The following is a 19,588-nucleotide window of genomic DNA, read 5'->3' as shown; positions in this document are numbered from 1 at the left end:
TATCCTTCCATTTGATTCTGGAGTGGAATTTCAGGCATTTAATTCTGTTTTATTTGATAGCATTGAAAAAAACAGACAGCACTGTAGTTGCAGGTATGCAGTATATCCTACATTCCTTGTCCCTGTTGACTGAGGGAAGAACATTGTCTAGATCAGTATTTCTCAACCTTGTTGAGATGTGTGCACTTCATTTCCCATTGCAGACTGGGCCGAGGTTGAGAATCACTGGTCTAGATGCATAGAGACAATATGTGTCAGTTCACATGTTCTAGAACTGTGATGGTGAACCTATGGCATGCGTGCCACAGGTGGCACGCGGAGCCATATTAGTGGGCATGCCAGCTCAGCTCTGGGGCACATGCGCGCGCTGGCCAGCTGATTTTCGGGCCTTCTGAGCCCACCAGAAGTAGGGAAACAGGCTGTTTCCTGCCTCTGGAGGGCCTGGGGGTGGGGGTGGGGAAGGCCCGTTTTTCTTTTTTACCTGGCTCCAGATCCTCTCTGTGTATCTGGGAACGGTGAAAACAGCCTTTCCCACTCCCTTGGAGGCCCTACGGAGGCTGAAAGGGCCCATTTCCCCACTCCTGCTGGGACAGGAAGTGATGTTTTTTCCTGTCCCCAGCCTCCAGAGACTCCTAGAGAGGCTCCTAGAGACTCCTAGAGAGGCTCCTAGAGACTCCTAGAGAGGTTCTGGTGGCTGGGGACAGCAAAAAAATGTCACTTCCTGTCCCACCGGGAGTTGGGAAATGGGCCCTTTCAGCCTCCGTAGGGCCTCCAAGGGAGTGGGAAAGGCTGTTTTCGCCGTTCCCAGATACACAGAGAGGATTTGGAACCAGGTAAGAAAGAAAAACGGGCCTACCAGGCCATCATGTGCCAGGAGCAGGGCGGGGGAGGGGGGAGGGGGTTGCACACACATGCACGTGGGCACGTGCGTGCGTGACCCTCCCCCACCCCCCCTCTCCTGGCACGTGATGGCAAAAAGGTTAGCCATCACTGTTCTAGAACCATTGCTTTTTTTACTTAATTTTTTGAATCTACTAAACAAAATATGTCTATAGAGATTCTCAGTCATCCAGGTCAAGGTTATCCCGAAGGTGCTTTTTTCAAGAGGCAACTAGACTTTCTGGTTTTTCTTTGAAGACCTTTCTCTTCAGAGCTGAAGAAGCTTCTTGGCTGAGAAATGAAACGTCTTCAAAGAAAAACCAGAAAGTCTAGTTGCCTCTTGAAAAAAAAAACACCTTTAGGATAAACTAAATATGCTTTCCATCTCCACAACTGATTACTATCTGAAATAAAAACCAGATACTATGATCAATTTTTCAGTTTTCCTGAGACCTGCAAGGGAGATGGATGTAAACATGAAACTGATGATTGATTCACCTTGATTGTCTTTGGGGAGAAAGAATGTTGGTTAGACTTTCATAATATAGCCTGACACTAGAGTTCCAGTAGTCCTTGTGGAGTTTGTGTATAAGGCACATTCATTCATGCATTATCCTTCCCTTTTGAATAGCCAGTTGTAGCTTTAGTAAACATCCCAGCAGCGCAAGTAGTATGCAAAGAATCTTTTATTGACGGATGGGGTAAGAGGACAATATATAATTTTGTGCAGTGTTTTGACGACTGCATTTAAAAAAGTAGTCAGTACTACATTAAAAATAATGCAAAGTGCAGAAGTTAAAGAAAACTCAAAAATGTGCATTCACATCTGTAAAATGTTTGGATAAAATTATGAGGTATATCAGTGAGAAAGATTATTCCATAATGAATTGGTATAATACAGTGTGAAATGGGAATTTTAAGTTGATTCTCCAAATAACCATTTGTAGCTGCTGGCCTGCCTTTTTTAGGTTTATGAAAGACACCTTGTGAATCTTTTGGCATGCAATGAAGGAAAAAGTTCTTAAGAGAAATAAAAATGTGTCTGATCTAATACTATGAATAGCCATGATTATATCGTTACTAAATACCGTAGTTATATTCTTATCATGTGAGCATGGTTTGTTGATGCAGGGAATTAAAGTTCCTTTTTCCTGCTGCAATTTTATTTTATAACCGACATATCAAGAAAGAAAAATATGATTGTGCTGTTTAATAAAATATATTTCATTTATTCAGAATATGTGAAATTGAAGAGAAGTATCCAGTAAGTAGAGTCCTGTAGCAGATTGTATATCAAATGAAAGGAAGAGAAAGAAGCTCAGAAGGAATGAAGAAGTGAGATTTCATTGCGTTCTTCAAATGGAATTCAGCTTTTAAGCCATTCTCGTGCTTTACTTGTTAAAGAGATAGCTAAGATAGTTATGATATCTGTTTATTGCTTTTTCAATAGATAAGAGATAGCAATGTTCTGAGATGGAATGAGATTATTGCCATATATCTCATGTTATATGTGAATTTGTCTATCCATATTTATAATTATCTCCAGAATGTCCACTTATATTATGTTTATCTCTAGAGAGAAGTATCTGGTGGGTCTTGTTCCCAGATCTGCTTCATCAAAGTTATGTATACAAACAGTTTCAGTTATAGTTTGAAAGATAACACATATCCAGCAAATGTTTAGGTCAGAATTCAGAATGAGTTTTGCTCAGCATGTGCTAGGATAGTTTTGAACAGTGATCTTTGGCCATTAATTGCTATTTATGTGATAACATACAAGGTTTTGAAAAGTAGATTTACTGTTTTGGTAATTTGTTTATTTGAATTGAAAGGACTAAAAAAATTGATGCTCCTGAAGCATTGAAGTACAGTAGTAAGCTATAGTTGATCCAAGTTTTGCATTTTTTCCCAAGGATAGACAGGCATTTGAGAGAACGCAACAGTTTAAATTTAGCCAGTATGGTTTGTACAGACAGTTGATTTCAGCTTTGAAATTTGAATTTACTTCAGTTCAAATGGAGTTGAATCTAAAACTCTAGCTCTGAAATTTGAATATTGGAATATTATATTTTTCTGTAATTTGTATAACTTGGAACATATTATTGCTATTCTTTTATACCTGATTAAATGCTGAGCAACATTGCTAACTATAATTGTTAGCAATAATAGTTTGAAACTGTTTACATATTACATATTACAGGAGACATAGGTGAGTTGAAAGAATGTTGTTCCTTTGGGGACTCTCATCTGACTGTTTTTTCATCCCAGGTTGATCAAATGTAAACAGCAGTGTTGTTAACCCTGGTGACTGTTGTTCTCAGCCCAAAGAAAAATACAGCAACTTTGTGAATAACCCAAGCTCTTAAGGGACTATAGTCCCCCATGGATGGAAATGCAATTTTTCCCCTAAACAAATGCTTTCTCTTTACCACTAATCTTTAATTGCTTAAGATTGCATTTCCCATAGTTGCTCTTTGATTTAAATACTTCATTTCCTATTTTATCTCCATGGCCTCTGTTGTTTTTGTCTGTGATACTAGACTCTCTTGAATGTTTTCTGCAACTGAAGCGCAAATACTTTAGTCACCTAATGAAAAGAGAGGGTTCGTTGCAGAAGACCCTGATGCACAACCCTAAAATTTGTTACTACCGGTTCTGTGGGCGTGGCTTGGTGGGGGGGGGGTAATGTGACTGGGTGGACATAGCCAACTTTTTTTTTTTTACTTTTAAAAGCATTTTTTCTACAACCTTAAGAGGTTGCAGAAAAAAATGCTTTTAGAAGCCTCTGACGATCAGGCAAGTCAGCTGGGATCGCCAGAGGCTTTTAAAGGCATTTTTTTTCCTACAACCTTTTCGGCTGAAGAGGTTGCAGGAAAAAAATGCTTTGAAAAGCCTCTGACGATCCCAGCTGAGCCACGCGATCATCAGAGGCTTGTTTTATTTTAACTTTTAAAAGCATTTTTTTGGCTGAAGAGGTTGTAGAAAAAATGCTTTTAAAAGTAAAAAAAACAGCCTCTGATGATCTTGCGGCTCAGCTGGGTATGGGAGGGGGTGCAGGGATTTTTGCTACTGGTTCTCTGAACCACCAGCCGCCATCGCTACCAGATCAGACGATCCGGTCCAAACCGGGAGCATTTCACCCCTGCCCTGATGTTGGGAAAGATTGAAGGCAAATGGAGAAGGGGAAAGCAGAGATGGTTAGATAGTGTCATTGACCCAATGAACATTTTGGCAAACTCTGAGAGACAACAGAGAAAAGGGGAGCCTGGTGTGCTATGGTCTATGGGGTATCAAAGAGTTGGACATGACTTAGCAACTTAACAACAACTTGAATGTTTTAGAGGAAAAAGAAAAAAATACATCCATTTAAGGAAGCCTATTATATGTGCTAGTGTATTACAAAGTCTGGAGAGAGAGAATGAGTAGCTTATTTGGTGAGTGGGGGCTGCAATTCAGGAATAGAACATCAGATTTGCATGTGCAAGGTACTAGCAAGTTTAGTAAATAATATCTTGGTTTAGAGCTAAAGAGACCACATGAATAATGGTTGGTATTTGGTGGGGGGAGGGGAAGAAACTGGAGCAGATCAGTGGTATGACAGTACAAATATGTAAGACACTCTCGCCTTCTATAAATAAAATTAGTAGATGTGGGAAGATTACTGCATTAATTGTTCACTTGACCATAATGGAAAGTTAGCTATCCATCCTCCTTGATTGGTAGTGTATGAGTCTGAAGATCTCAATAGTAATCTCAGGTCACCCCAGAGCTGTGCATGCTGAAATCTACCAGAATAAATCACTGAGTGCCACAGAATAAGAAAGAAAAAGTTCATATTTTAATATGATCTCATCTACTTTGCACTTCCCAAACTATAGTATAGATCAAATTCCAGTTATTGTGTGGTATTTGAAATTCTCTCTGAATGCTCGAATGCAATTCTCCACCAAAGAAATGTCTGCAGAAACATACAAATGAGATTAGAGACAAGTACAATTTCTTTGATAGGTTAGGGAAGTGGGCTGAAAATAGCAATGAAACCTAATAAAGACACTGCTACATTCTTCATGTAGATAATAAAAGAAATGCATAGATATAGTGATCTATAGGTATGTATCTTGCAAATAGTAATTGTGTCAAAGATCTTAGAATAGTAGTTGATTACCAACTAAATACAAATCAACAATGTGAATTGCCCTCAAAAGGCTTTATTGGCTAAAATATAATTTACAACTTAAGGCTTTTCTTTTCATCCAGCTAACTGCATCAAGAAAATGCCTCATTGTTTTTCTGTATCAAGTCCCCATGATACTGCTGTTATTTCATCCCCAGCTCATTACAAGTACACTGTAGATTCAAATTTAGCTGTTCCAGTTTAGAAGTGAAGTTTGTCCTCTTCTCATACAACACGTTTTGCTGTAGAAATGATATAAAATGCATCCATAATTATACTAGTGATGATGTGGTCAACAGCCCTGCTCCTATTGGCTGTCTGAGGCATCAGTCGGATTGATGTCAGCTTTCCTAAAGGTGCTTTTTTCTAGAGGCAACTGGACTTCCTTGTTTTTCTTTGAAGACGATTCACTTCTCATCCAAGAAATTTCTTCAGCTCTGACAGGATAGTGGAGAATGGAAGGATTTATATTCCTTGCAGGCAGCTGGTCATCTGCATTCTTTTAGAAAGTTGTTGAGGCTACTTGGAGGTTTGTCTGTGTTCTCAAGGTCAACGGAGTAATGCAAATGGGCATGGAGCTTTTTTGGAATTGCTGAAAGGGTTCCTGTAGTCTGCAGTTTTTCTGGAAATCCATTCATATTCCTGCATGTTATTCGAGGGTGTTCATCCCAAAGTGTATAGCTAAACTTCTATGGAGATTCTCAGTCATCCAGGTCATGGTTGTTCCAAAAGTGCTTTTACAAGAGGCAATTGGACTTTCTTATTTTTCTTAGAAGATGTTTCATCCAAGAAGCTTCTTCAGCTCTGAAGACAGTCAGCTCTCCGATATAAACCAAATAGGAAATATGACCAGATGAGCTAATTCTACTTCATTGTAAGGCTACATTAATAGAATCTTGCAAGTCTGGAGGTATACATATTCCATAGCCGTTTCTAACCACCTGATAAATTAGGGCAGGTCCTTCCTAAATTTCTTCCTCTGATTATTAAATCCCTGGGGGCTTCCCCCTTTCTTGTCTGATTGTTTCCTAGGCAGCATTTCTTCTACTTGTCCCTCAACATCATTCTCAGATACTATTACACTATTCAGGAGATACAACACTGTATAGCTAACATGCAAACACAAGATTCAAGAATTCATGACATGGGATCAGGTTATTTGAAGGACCACTTTTGTCTGATTATATCTGCCTATCTCATCAAATTTAGCAGAAGAGGTGTGCCATGGGCGTGCTGTCAGCCAGGGCACTACACTTGGCAGGTCCCAAGATGTGTGTCAAACCAGTTCTGTTTCTAGTCTGATGCCTTACAAACTGACTCTGTCCAGCGTTATTTAATTATAGCTGACCTTAATATATCCCAGAAACCTTTATTGCTACAAAATGTTGCAATGGAAGTCCTACTTGGGATTTGCTATATGGAGGACCAATGCAAATGTTATTTAACCCAATGTAATTTAAGTAGTGTCTCGGTTGTGTCCTCCATGTGCTGAACCCCACATGGGATGGTAGGATATCCATTTCAATATTTTGCAACAATGGAAGTTTCTCAGTTATATTAAAGTTTCTCAGGTATATTAAATGTCAGCTATGCTAACAGTTATCAGACCATATGTAAAATTCATCTTGTCTAAAAAGCACAGCTGCACAGATGTTTTATTTGAGAACTTCCTAGAATAATTTCACTGGCCACTATTTAGTGGACTTAGTGGACATTTTTTTCTGATTCAGCAGGGTTTCTTTCACATTTTAGAGGATGGTAGAGAACAGGAAGGCCTGGAGGAACATTGTCCATGGGGTCGCTATGGATCAGACATGACTTCGCAACTAACAACAAAAAAGACCCTAAGTAAATTACTCTTTATGTAAAATGCTACTGTATGTTTGTAGAATTTATATAGACCTCTATTGTAAAGTTATTTGGATGCTAAAAATAGAGTGGAGACACTGTATTGATGTGGAATCTGGGTGACCAGCAGTGTCCTTTGCCTCTGTCAGTGTTCCTCAACTTTAAGATGTGGATTTCAACTCCCAGAAATTCCCTAGCTAGAGTTAATGATAGAATTCTGGCTAGAGAATTCTCAGAGTTGAAGGCTGCACATCTTAAAGCCCGAGAAAGACTGGCCTATATGAACTCTACTGTAGTCCAATTAGAAGAAACCTTTACTGTGATATTTATGATTCTGTTTACACTTCTCACTTCTGCCCTGCTCAAACAAATGTCTTAGAAACAATTTGCAACATGTAAAAAAACATAATAAAACTGAGATTTAAAGTAAAACAGCAAGCAACTTGGTGTGGGTGGCAGCCTTTGATGCTGGTTCTCAGTAATTTGCATAAGCCATGCATAGGTACCATGGTTTTGTTTTATTTGTTGGTTTGTTTGTAAGCCACCATTATTATTTTTACAAACAATTCAAGGCGGAGAGTATACCCAACACATACCTCTCCTCCTATTTCCTCACAGCAACAACCCTCTGTGAGGTGACTTGGGCTGAGAGTGAGTGACTGGCCCAAAGTCTTCCATATCTTTGACTTTCATGGCTAAGGCATGACTTGAACTCATGGTCTCCTCTTTCTAGCCTGGTGCCTTAACCACTAGAACAAACTAGCTCCCTCTGTTACTTGTGAACGTGCCATGCAGTGTAGAAACAGCTAAGTGGTTATGTTATGAACTTGTACAAAAATGGGGATGTAAAGTAATTCTCGTTCCATCTTTCAGCAAAGTATTTTGGATTTTCTTTTGGGTGCTCAGAAACACTGTGTAAGCATTAAATGGATTTGCTTTGCTCATCTCTCTACTTCTCCTGTGTTTGTACATCTACTTTCAGGCACGGAAGTGCATTCGCTATCTGCTTACTGCTAGTGCTTGGCTTCTGAGTATTGTTTTCCAGGAGGTGTATCTGCTGTGTTCCCTTGTGCTTGGCTAGAGTCTGCCAGGTGGCACCAGGGATCCCAGGAGCGCCGCTGAATTTGAGTGGCTCTGGCGGCGTGTGTTTAGTTTAATTACCCAGTCAGCTGGTGTGGGAATCGAAAAGCAGCTCAGCTCTGGTGCTGAATCTTTTGCCTGTCGCAACAGCGTGCAGCACAGAGTACACACACCCCAATGTATTCCAAACAGCCCAGAGCACATGGAGCTGGGGGTGGGGGAGAGAGGCTCGCAAAGGAAGCATGTTAGTCATCAGGTTGTTGCTGCATAATTCAGGAACACGTTTGCCTTGAACTGGAGATTAGCCAGGTAAGGCTGTTTTTTGCACAGAGAGTACTCTGTTAGGCATTGAAGCTGTATAGTATGTTGTTGCTTATGCTTTCTCCTGCGTATTGCAGCGTTGAGTGCTGGTCTTTCGGCAGCAAGGCATGTCCTATTTCTAGGCACCTTTCATTAACTGGAAAAGAAAGAGTCTCCTCTGCTGCACGTTATCTCTGTTGACGCAATTGTGTAAATCAAAGCTAATGTTTTGTTTGACTTTTACGTAGATTAAATTTATCCAGTGCAGGAAGCTCGGCTACCTTCAGCACTTGAACTTAAATTCAGCATAGCTTGAACTTTGCTAACTACTTGTTCCTTCAGTGTTTTGCCATGCCTGTCCCCTTCTCGTCTACCCTCCCTCTTCTAGATACTGGATATTTTGTATACAGCAATGCTGGGTAGGATTTGGATAATGTTGTTAAGTAAGAACGTGTGTATTTCAGTGACCTTGAAAACGTGTGTGTGTGTGTGTGCGTGTGTGCGTGTGTGTGTGTGGGCTTAAATTGTTCATACTTGGCAGTGGTCATCTCAGTGGGTAGCAGAATAGGTATACTTCTTTTGATGAAAGGCGGAGAAATGTCTCTGAAGGGGAAGGGAAGGCAAGAGCTGTTGCAGGAAAATATGCACATTGCCTAATAGTCACTAATCATTGACAAGCAGTAAAAGCAGCAAAGGCAACAACGCCGGAAAGTTTAATTATTTCAGCTTTCCTCCTAGCAAGCAATCATATATACAAAAGAAAAGGGAAAATCTTTCCTCTGGGGGAAATTGATTTGCTGCTGATTTATCATCAAGATTGCAATGTTGCTTGTGTAAAAGTCAGGAGACTTCCTGATCTGATTTAACTCTTCAGAAATTCCATGGGCAAATTTTGAAAGCCCTGAAAAAAGGACAAGGAAAGAAGAGAAAGAGAAGGCAACAGGAATGAGCAGAATTATTTCAGTGGATTTCAACAGCACCCAGAATATGTTAACAATAACGTTATATCTGGCTCAAGATGGCATCGTATGGCTTACAGACATTGTGAACAAGTCTGTTACAGCTGATGTTATACTATTTGCATTATGCTACTCTGACAGAGGGCCACTTATTGGAAAAACAGAATAAATGCAAGTATCTGTAGATAAGTTGCTATGCAGCATGCAAAGAGAGTGGATGCTTGGATATAGCTGCATTATTGTAATAATTTCTTTCAAATTTTGAACCATGAGTACCTGCAGTTTGATATCATGCATTAATACGGGTGTTAAATGTAGCATTTAGTTTGTGTGGAAAGGGATTTACTTTTGTATTAAATTTATTTTGTTATGATGTAGAAGGTAGTTCTTGATGGGTATGTCCAGTTGAATAGATATTACATGATTTGTTAATTGTGAAATGTGTAGTAAGATCATGTAATCTATATGTTGTTTGATGATCTTAACATTTATAACTTATTTATTCCTCTGTTTTTTTGTATCACCTTGTTGCTGATCGCGTTTAAGTGATGGAATTAGGGGTGGGAGACATAGTTTCTTTTTGAAGAAGTTACATCATTGTGCATATTCCAGAATGGGCAATGTCTTGCTTATCTGAGCAGATGTTCTGGGGGTAAATAAAGCAATATATGGACTTAAAGTACCCTCTTCACAGCTTTTGCACATAGCATCAACTTTTAAGTTGTGTATGGGTTGTTGAATACAATTGAATATATCCACTCTTTGTATAAGAGAAAAAATAAAACAAAGGCACACAACAATTCTGGATGGAAGAACAAATGTGTGTTTAAGTGGAAAGCACAGATGTTAGACACTAAGATTTGCTGGGGAAGGAGAGATAATTTAATGACTCTTAAACATACTGAATTTCCTGGTATGTCTCTTTCTAACCCAGAACAGTCTATTCTTAACATAACCTCTCCCAAGAGGAATTATTTTTAACTAAAGAAATCATAGATTAAAGAAGGCTCTTCTTCCCCCCCCCCAAATCTATTCAAATCGTCACCCTATTAAATTGCTATGTTCGTAGATAAATGGAAAATGGACATGAAGTATAATAAGAAAGAGGGGGTGAATCTATGCCTGCAATCTCTCAGGTTCTGAAACAAAAGTTCTGCTCCATTTCCCCCCTTTCCTTCAGAGATTGAAACTCTCAGAGTTGCAAAATATGGCTTTTTAGCTCTGGCGCTTGTTAACATTATAAAGACATTTTGTTCAATTATTTCTTTTTCCTCTCTTATGGAACTTCTTTCTCCACAAAAAGCACTTGACTTAGTCGCTTAATTTCTCTGGCCATCTGAAACTTTGTTTTTTGCCTATTTTTAAAAGCCTTTCAAAATAACAATAAGTTTGATTGTTTCGAGAAAGATGGGGTCGATTATAGTTAGGCAGCTCTTTTTTATTTCTCTGATTTGAAACCCGCATATTTTGTAAATAAACGAAAAAATAACCTAAAATCAAACTTGCAAAGAAAATAGAGAACTTCCGATAAAATAGAGATGTACCCAGACACGCCCCGGTCTCTTCTAAATCTGGTCTGTATTTCAAATGGAATCAATTTGAAGTCTGGTTTTCCCAGGGAATTCGTTTGGTTAAAGTACAGTAAGAGGAATTTCCAGGTCTCCATAAGTTGGCCTGGGTCTGTTATGAAGAATGATGGCAGTAAATTTTCTCTGCAATCCCATGCAGCGTGCTTATTTCTGTGACTAGCATCAAGTTGCTGAAGTAGATGCAATAGTATTGGAGTTACGACAAAGAGAAAAATTGAGAAATATGTTTTATCTTTGTCTATAAGTAAATAAAATATATGCAATGCGGCTTCCTTTTAAAACAATGCTTTCTATACGTTGCACATTTGACCGATAGATTTTTTTCCTCATGATGCCACCCTGAATGTGTTTCTAAACAAGACCATATCTGTTAAGTGTGTGATTTGCTGAAACATTTGCTTTCTGATGAGGTTGTTCAATTATTTTTTAATGTTGTCAAAGAGAACTCTTTGGGAAATCTCCTAAAATTGAGGCATTCTGATAGCAAATGGAAATCTACGTGAATATGCTACTTGTATGATTTGAGTGTATTTGTAAGTGGGGTTTTTGTTATTAACCTCCTAGCAGATGTATTTGAACAAGATGCTAAGATTGATTATTTTCATTTTGTTGGGTTAACCGCATGGTTAGGCGGTTAAATTTGTTTGTGATTTAGTATAAAAACTCTGGAGACACAATATCAAAGTTAAATGTTTTGTGTGAACCTGTTCTGATATCTTGGGATTCAAAAGTGGTCTGTTTGAAACAAGTCTGAATTTCATAATAGCAGGCTGTTAACATATGGAAGATTAGGAGTGTGCTTGCCTGTAATGATCAACCATTATATCCATTTGTTCTCCCTAAGTGCTTGAGAACTGTCAGCATCACTTGGTTCTAGAGGTTTTCTCTTCCTGGAACAGGAATGTGCAAAATATATCCCTTTATTTCAGGAGGTTTTCTGCTTTGCTTTCATCCCCTTCTTCTCAGATATCTGTGGCTAGTCAGCATATTGTCCCATATATCCTCTTTTCTGAATAGCTTTTCAGTTTGTAGGCGCCTCTTCTCATCTCACCTCCTGTCCACCTATCCCAGCGAAACCATTCTTCAGCTGATCTACTTTATAGCGGCAACCCAGTTTGGTATTTGTGTTGGAGCATATGGCAAATGCCTGTGCAATTTTGCACCTTTTGATGCCTTGCTTTTGATACATAAACCCAAAGGGTGTTTGCAGAGGAAAGAGTAGCAAATTTAGATTAGCAAGAATATGTCTATACGTCATTTTGGAAAGCATTAAACAAAACCAATTCTTTTGTTTCTTGTCTTAGCCTGTACATTCCTGTGTGGAGTTTGGTTATCTTTTGCAGTTGCACATAACTAATTGGGGAATAGAAATGCATATTTAATTGGATATTAGCATACAAGCACCTTTGAGGGTCATGCAGTTCTAAGACAATTGTACTCAAATATCCATTTGAGAATTCAGCCTCCCCCTTCCCATATATAGGAACTTGAGTATTCAATTGAGGATTAATTCTTCCTCCCTGATGGAAATTAGAATAGAATCAAATATAAGGAAGGGTTCCAATAATTACCTTTACTGCCGCAATTTGCAAATCCACACTGGAGACTGTTGGATTGCTATAAAATTATACATCTGCACAACTGTTCCAGACTTCTGGATAGCAAGAAAGTGTTAATCTTTTCCTTTCTATATAATTGGAAGAATGAAAAAGTTGTGTAGCTATCAAACGTATCAGCTGAGATACTGATTGGGAAATCTTACCAATCTAGAATTTGCTTTCCCACCCCATGAAACTAGTATTAGTTAATATCCCTCATCTATTATTAATAGACATTTTATTAAATATATTAAAATAAGTAATTTAATGTTATAGAATTAATATAATAAAATTGTTATGAGAAAGCTGCAAATCATGAAATCTTTTGATTGCAATCTTGTCTTTGATTTGAATTGTTCTGTGTCCTTCAACAAATTGCTGTTGTCTCAAATTGACGTCCAACTAGGAGTAATTATACTAGCCTGATTGGTCTTTGTATGGATTATTGGGTATATGGGAAATGAACATTTTAAAGTGCTCCTGTAAATGTAGGTATTACTATTTAATTTACTGAAGCCCATTGTTATATATGCTGTTACTATAATGTATACTATTATGATTGCTTTTGTAGAATCTAGAAATGGTAGCAAATGTCACCTTGAGACATGAGTCTATATTTTGGAAACAGAACACAATGCACTGTAGACTAACATGTAGCATTTGAGGGGGAAACACTTGGTAATATATAATGCTTTTTGAGACTTTCGCTTTCAGTCGAACAGGAAAGCAATATTATTTAACAGAAAGGAGTAAAAAGCTTGAATTTGTAATTTTAGTGCAAGCACCGAAATACAAATTCAGCTCGTCATTAATAGACATGTCCAATAGTTTTTTAAAAAAAATCTTTAGAATTAATAGTAATATCATCACTTTCCTTGTAAGTTAAAAGAAAAAGTGCGGTTAAATCCTGTTTAACTTACATTGAACAGATATCATGGTTCAGCCAAGAGAAACATTGTTTTATTGGATGGTTGTACATCACTCAGAGTCACTTTCTTTAAGATGAGTAGCCATATAAAGTTGGTAGAGATGATAGATAGATAGATAGATAGATAGATAGATAGATAGATAGATAGATAGATAGATAGATAGATAGATACCATGTTTTCCCCAAAATAAGATCCAAAATAAGGCACCAGGTCTTATTTTTTGGGGGGGATGTCATCCACTGACTCACCTCAGTTGCACGCTTCGCCCCTGGCCTCTTTTTCACTATCAGAGGCCTTCAGGAACTTCTTCATCCAGCAAGGCCAGCAAGGCTTTCTTGAAGGCCACTGCAGCTGATAACAGAGCTCTGGATCGATCTGAAGCTCTGTTATCGGCTACAGAGGCCTTCAGGAAAGCCTTGCCTGCAGAAGAAATGGGCCGAGGTGTGCGAGGCCTGGCTACAGCTGTCTGAAGGTAAGTATTAGGGCAGCTCCATCCCCCCATCCCCACCCTAACTTAATTTTTACCTGTGCACCCTGGAGTGGGCAGGGTCTTAATTAGGGCTTATTTTGGGGGTAGGGCTTATATTGGGCGCACGTGTAAAAATCAAGTTAGGGCTTACTTTCTAGCTTCTCTGTGGCTGCCCCAGCTCTCTGGACCCAGTTACCTCCTGAGGTCCGGACCATCCCCACCCTATTGGCCTTCCGAAAAGCGGTGAAGACCTGGCTTTTTCAGCAGGCCTGGGACCGTTGATCTCGCTTTGTGATCTGACAAGATCCGACCATGAATGATGTGAATGGGTTTTAATGTCTTTAATGTTTTTAATTTTTAAGTGTTTTTATAGTGATTTTTTGAGTGTATTGTGAGCCGCCCTGGGTCTTCGGAGAGAGGCGGCATATAAATTAATTAATTAATTAATTAATTAAATAATTAAATAAGAAAGTAAGTTGTATTTTCAGGGAAACACAGTAGGTAGGTAGGTAGGAAGGATAGATTATCTTGATTAATTATCATCTTTATTATTCAGTTAGAAATAAAAATAGTGCATTTTTTTCTAAATCAAAGTATTCTACCATAAAAATAATGAGCAGAACTAGAAAAATCCCTTGTTGCCTAGAAACATTCTAAAGTCTCCAATATCTTCTCCAGTCCTGCTGCTGAGGCCTTTCAGAGATTTAACCTGGGATGATCTTCATGCAAAGCAGCGACTCAGCTTAGAACTCTTGGGTTCAACATGTGCTATAGATATGTAATATAAATGATCTCCTGATGTTGAAGAAAGTGCTACCTGGTGTTAATGGCTATAGGGCTTTGGAATTTAATATAACATTTAATACAAAAAAAAAAAAGAGAGAGAGAGAGAGAGCAAAGGAAGACTTATGGCATGTGTTTTTATGCAGCCCACCAGCTCCAGAAGAAACACATTAGCAGATTTACATGCAGAATGAGCTGCTAACATTGAATGGATGCATTCAGCTCCTCTTTCTCTTTTTTTCTATTAGTTTCAATGAACCACTTCACATATGGATAGCGTCTGTTAATTTAGTACCATCTTGCATATATATGTGTGTTGACAAATATACCACTATGAAAAGTGTATGTTCTTGATCTGTAATATATAGATTGTAGAGCATTTCTGAATAGCATCTTTTGATTGTTGGGAAGACATTGAGAGCCAGTTTGGTGTGGAGGTTAAGGTGCTAGTGTGGAAACCGGGAATATTGTGAATTCTAGTCTTGGCCTGGCGTGAATGCCGGCTGGGTGCCTTAGGCTAGTCACTGTCTCTTTGCCCAATCTATTTCACAGCCCAACCTATTTTCACCAGTTGTGGTGAAAATAGGAGGAGGGAGGAGTCTTACCTGAGCTGCTTTTAGTTGCTGGAAAGCACACCTGAAAATTCTCAAATTTGAATAACAACCAAATGATCCACCCTTTAATCCAGTCTTCCAGATTTGTTGAATTGCAATCCAGCCAGCATAGGTAGTGATGAAATATGTAATCTAACATATGTATAACATCCCAAGTTGGGAAAGAATGCCTTAGAACCGTGATGGCAAACCTGTGGCATGCGTGCCACAGGTGGCATGTGTAGCCATATCGGTGGGCATACAAGCATTGCCCTAGCTCAGCTCCAGCTGATTTTTGAGCCTTCCGGGCCCACCAGAAGTTGGAAAACAGGCTGTTTCTGGCCTCCGGTGGCAGGGGGGAGGCTGTTTTCTCTCTCCCCAGGCTCCTAGAAAGCCTCTGGAGCCTGAGGAGGGTGAGAAACAGGCCTACCGTGCTATCTCCTGCCAAAAGTGGGGGAAGCGCAGGGGTGTGTGTCCCGTGCGCATGCACGGGGGGATAGGGCATATTGAATTACAGGTGTGGGCACACGCGCACGTAACCCTCCCATGCTCCCCCTGCTTTTGGCACGCGACGGCAAAAAGGTTAGCCATCTCTGCCTTAGAATATTGTAGTTTTGAGAAATACATACACACATAGATAATTACATAGTCATTCTTCTTTTTGTTTTCAAAGGAAACAAGATTGTATAAAGCAATGAAAAGAAGTACAAAAGAATAAGGTAATGAAATTTAAAACATGACATGGAGGGAGGGAGGGAGGAAGGGAAGGAAGGAAGGAAGGAAGGAAGGAAGGAAGGAAGGAAGGAAGGAAGGAAGGAAGGAAATACTCAAACATATTTTTCAAAATCTCTATCATCAGAAGATTGTGGTTTTATACCACATTTATTTTACAGAGAAAAAGCATATGTTTTAGAGAAGGAAATAGAGACTGGTTTTATGAATGTATACTGTTTAGTCATCCTCCCACTAACATTGAAACTCTGGTTTCCTACTGATCGGTAAATGAATGATGGGAATGTCCCTTTCTTGAGATTTTTGGGCCTATTTATTGGTCATTTCCAGATTCAATTCGATTTTAAAAATTAATGTAAGGGAGCTAAGAGATGTTTCTTTCATATTCCTCCCTAATGCATTTAGTATTGATGCCCCAAAGGCCCTCTAGACAGCTGGGTACACAATGTGGGATGCACCTGTCTGTTTACTTACTTTTTAGTAGATATTTTTGTATTTTCTATCTTTTTCTATCTGTCTTGGATTAATGTTAATTTGGTTACTTGATAATGTTTATTAAAAATAAAAGAAAAAAATCCAATACCAATAAAGATATTTTACTATATATAAATCCTGGAAATCTGTTTAGGCAAATTTTTTGGCTTGCTGGAATCTGCCTGGTTGCAAATGTTATACTTATGGGAACATGTTTGAAGGAGTTCTGCCAAACATACATACATAATACAGAATATGATTCCCAGATTAGGAATGATAGACAGAGCAAACTCTCTGTTTAAAAATTGGTCTTTCCAAAAACGGTTTTTCCACCCTCACCCCAATACCCATAGATATGGATCTATGAGGTGGTATCAGTAAGTAAGAATCCTGAGCAAATGGCACATGAAACTTAGTTTAATTTGTATTCTACTCACCCAAGTTCTTAGTTTCCAAAGTATCTCCATTTGCCACTAATCTGTAGGTTTCACAGCGACTATTTGCACTTTACCAATTTCTTTTAAAGCTAGGTACATATGAAATTGGGATAATTGCAGCAAGTTAAGAACAATCAATTCCATTTCTGAGCTTTCTTGGTTTCTGTAACTACAGGAGCTCAGGCAAGCTCTCATTCAATTCAGCTAAGTACAGATAATTCTCTTTCCTCCACCCATCCAAGCTGCCACAGTGTGTGAGTGATGGTCTATCACAACATTGCTTAGGCTTGAAATAATAGATCCCAAGTTCTTTAAAAGGGTTTTCAGCAGAGCCTCCTAGGCAGTGCTTGAAATCATGAAATCTACACATACTCTAAGGAATTGCTAAATGGTGACAGCCAAAGAAATGGATTTTTCTGCTCATTATAGGACTGATTCATGCAGAAAGTTTTGAAGCAGCAAGCAACTCTTACCAGTTTTCTCCCACAAGAGGATGAGTGACATGGAAGTGAAATGACACTTGCCCCTCATGAACTTGCACTTTGATACTCTTATTTGCTTCAAGTCTTATCCTAAAGCAGATGTATAATTTATTTACAGTTCTGAATTAGCAAATAGCCACAAAAGTGTGAGTGGAAATTGTAGTGGAACTGACTGTTTCATTTTCTGTTACTCAGATTCTTTTTGTAGTCCTTCAGTTCCCATTTGCCATGTCCTAAGAAGCTAACAAAATAAAACATCTGAAGCTTGATGATTATACAATATTTATACGTTCTGGTAAATAACAACCTTCCCTATCTCATTTCTGAACCTCAAAACATTACAAAGTGAACGAGAGGCAACTGCTGGGCCCTCTCTGGATTGTGTGCCCCTAGTTGCTATTAGCTGCATATGATTTTTGTACCTTCATACTGTGAGTCACTCATAGCTTTGTGTTCACCCTACTCCATATACCTGCCTCTTTCCTTCTCAGAGCTAACATCTAACTTTTGATGCATTGATATATCCTATTAATGCAGTGGACATCATGGGTGTATTTTTTTCCTAGATATTTCATTTAGATGATTAAGGAAAAGGGAAGGGAGAGAACAGCACTTGTTAGCCCTAAATTTCTTATCAACATTTAATAACTACTCTGATGATGCAATGTAATATCCAAAAAGTAATCCGAGGGAAAACGACAGTGCTTGCCAGTAGTTGCCATGGTTACATTCAGTTCCTACCAGAAGAGGAACAAGTGTGAATTCTTCTTTCAGATAGTGTGCTGCATCACTTATCCAAAATAACTTGGAGCACATTAAAAACATATTTGGGTAATCAAAAGTTGATATCAGTAAGGGTTTGGGTCAATTTACATTGGAATGAAAATGTCATGATGTTAACAGTAATGGTGTAATGAGCTAGCATAGAGTTAGAATTTCAAATAGCCAGAGGGTTGTGACAAAGAAAGGCAAATTGCATGGGGCTGACACACACATCATAAAACATGTGATGACTTCACATAGGTAAAGGTAAAGGTTCCCCTCGCACATATGTGCTAGTTGTTCCTGACTCTAGGGGGCAGTGCTCATCTCCGTTTCAAAGCCAAAGTGCCAGCACTGTCCAAAGACGTCTCCGTGGTCATGTGGCTGGCATGACTAAATGCCAAAGGCGCACAGAACGCTGTTACCTTCCCACCAAAGGTGGTCCCTATTTTTCTACTTGCATTTTTTACGTGCTTTCGAACTGCTAGGTTGGCAGAAGCTGGGACAAGTAATGGGAGCTCACTCTGTTATGCGGCACTAGGAATTCGAACTGCCAAACTGCCAGCCTTTCTGATTGACAAGCTCAGCATCGTAGCCACTGAGCCACCTCATCCCAACATCACATACTAATGCACAAATACCAAGACCAAGATGTTTGCATCACATGTTTCTGTGCAAATAAGTCATGGCATTTATGTGGTGCTGTTAACCAAGGTTTGCTATTGATATTACTGTAACCAAAGGTTAGTTAGGTAATTTCCTTTATTTTGAGAATATTTGGAAATCAGAATCCGAGGAATGCTGCAATTTGCTTTCCCAATCAGCTGCTATGAAGTAGGTGATAGATACTGGGACTTCTTTCACTGGATTGTTTATGATTGTATCTTCCGGCCCCATTTTCTGTTCCAACTAGCCACTGGAATACATAGCAGGTATAATCAGACCTCCCATGGCAGATTCTAGATTTTTTTTAAAAAAAGAAAACAAAGTGATGGATTAGACAGGCTGCTATTAGCAATTGAATTCTATCATCTTTGGCTTTGATATCCAAGCCTAAAATCAAGAATTGATAAATTTGAGAGGGAAAAAAATCCTTTGAAATATCTCTCAAAAAGTAAGACAGATTGAAATAAATTGCTATTTCTATAATACTGATAGTAGGTGCACTTTGGCCTCTTATGCCACAGTATGTAGTCATAAAATACCCACCTAGCAGAGAATTTAAAAGAAGCAGCAACATGTTCTTTTGAAGATTGTTAGAATATATGTTCTCCATTGCATGCTTTGAAATAGAATAATATTCTCCCTGCTTGATATCATCCAATAAGCCAAATGCAGAGAGCTATGAAAAAGAAGCAGAAATCAGTGAAATTGTACATGTGTCTTTTATAATGCATTTAGAATGGAGAAAAAGCAGAGAAATAGAAGGAAAACATGGGATAGTCTATTAAAGACAAGAGGAGAAACCAAAAGTATTACCAGATTAATATGGGAAAACTA

At 38.7% G+C, this 19,588-nt stretch overlaps 1 protein-coding gene across 18 annotated transcripts in view; it reads left to right on the top strand.

Moving 5' to 3' along the window:
• The window catches only part of NCOA1 (nuclear receptor coactivator 1), a 294,599-nt gene that overhangs the window by 160,817 nt on the left and 114,194 nt on the right, over positions 1-19,588 (top strand). For 6 of the 18 annotated variants that reach the window (XM_087883325.1, XM_034421266.3, XM_087883319.1 and 3 more), the window contains one exon: positions 15,875-15,920. The exons of 8 other annotated variants lie outside the window; for them this stretch is intronic. The gene's annotated coding sequence lies outside the window, so the exon portion shown is untranslated. Of the gene's footprint in view, positions 1-6,788; positions 6,902-8,077; positions 8,291-15,874; positions 15,921-19,588 lie in introns of those variants that run through there. 4 more of the 18 variants (XM_087883327.1, XM_034421268.3, XM_087883322.1 and 1 more) reach the window with 3 other exon arrangements.

This window comes from Pantherophis guttatus, chromosome 1 (genome assembly GCF_059756535.1).
Source record: "Pantherophis guttatus breed Tessera chromosome 1, ASM5975653v1, whole genome shotgun sequence".
Classification (NCBI taxonomy): Eukaryota; Metazoa; Chordata; class Lepidosauria; order Squamata; family Colubridae; genus Pantherophis; species Pantherophis guttatus.
The sequence above is the reverse complement of the archived record's forward strand: the minus strand, read 5'-3'. Positions and strand labels throughout refer to the sequence as shown.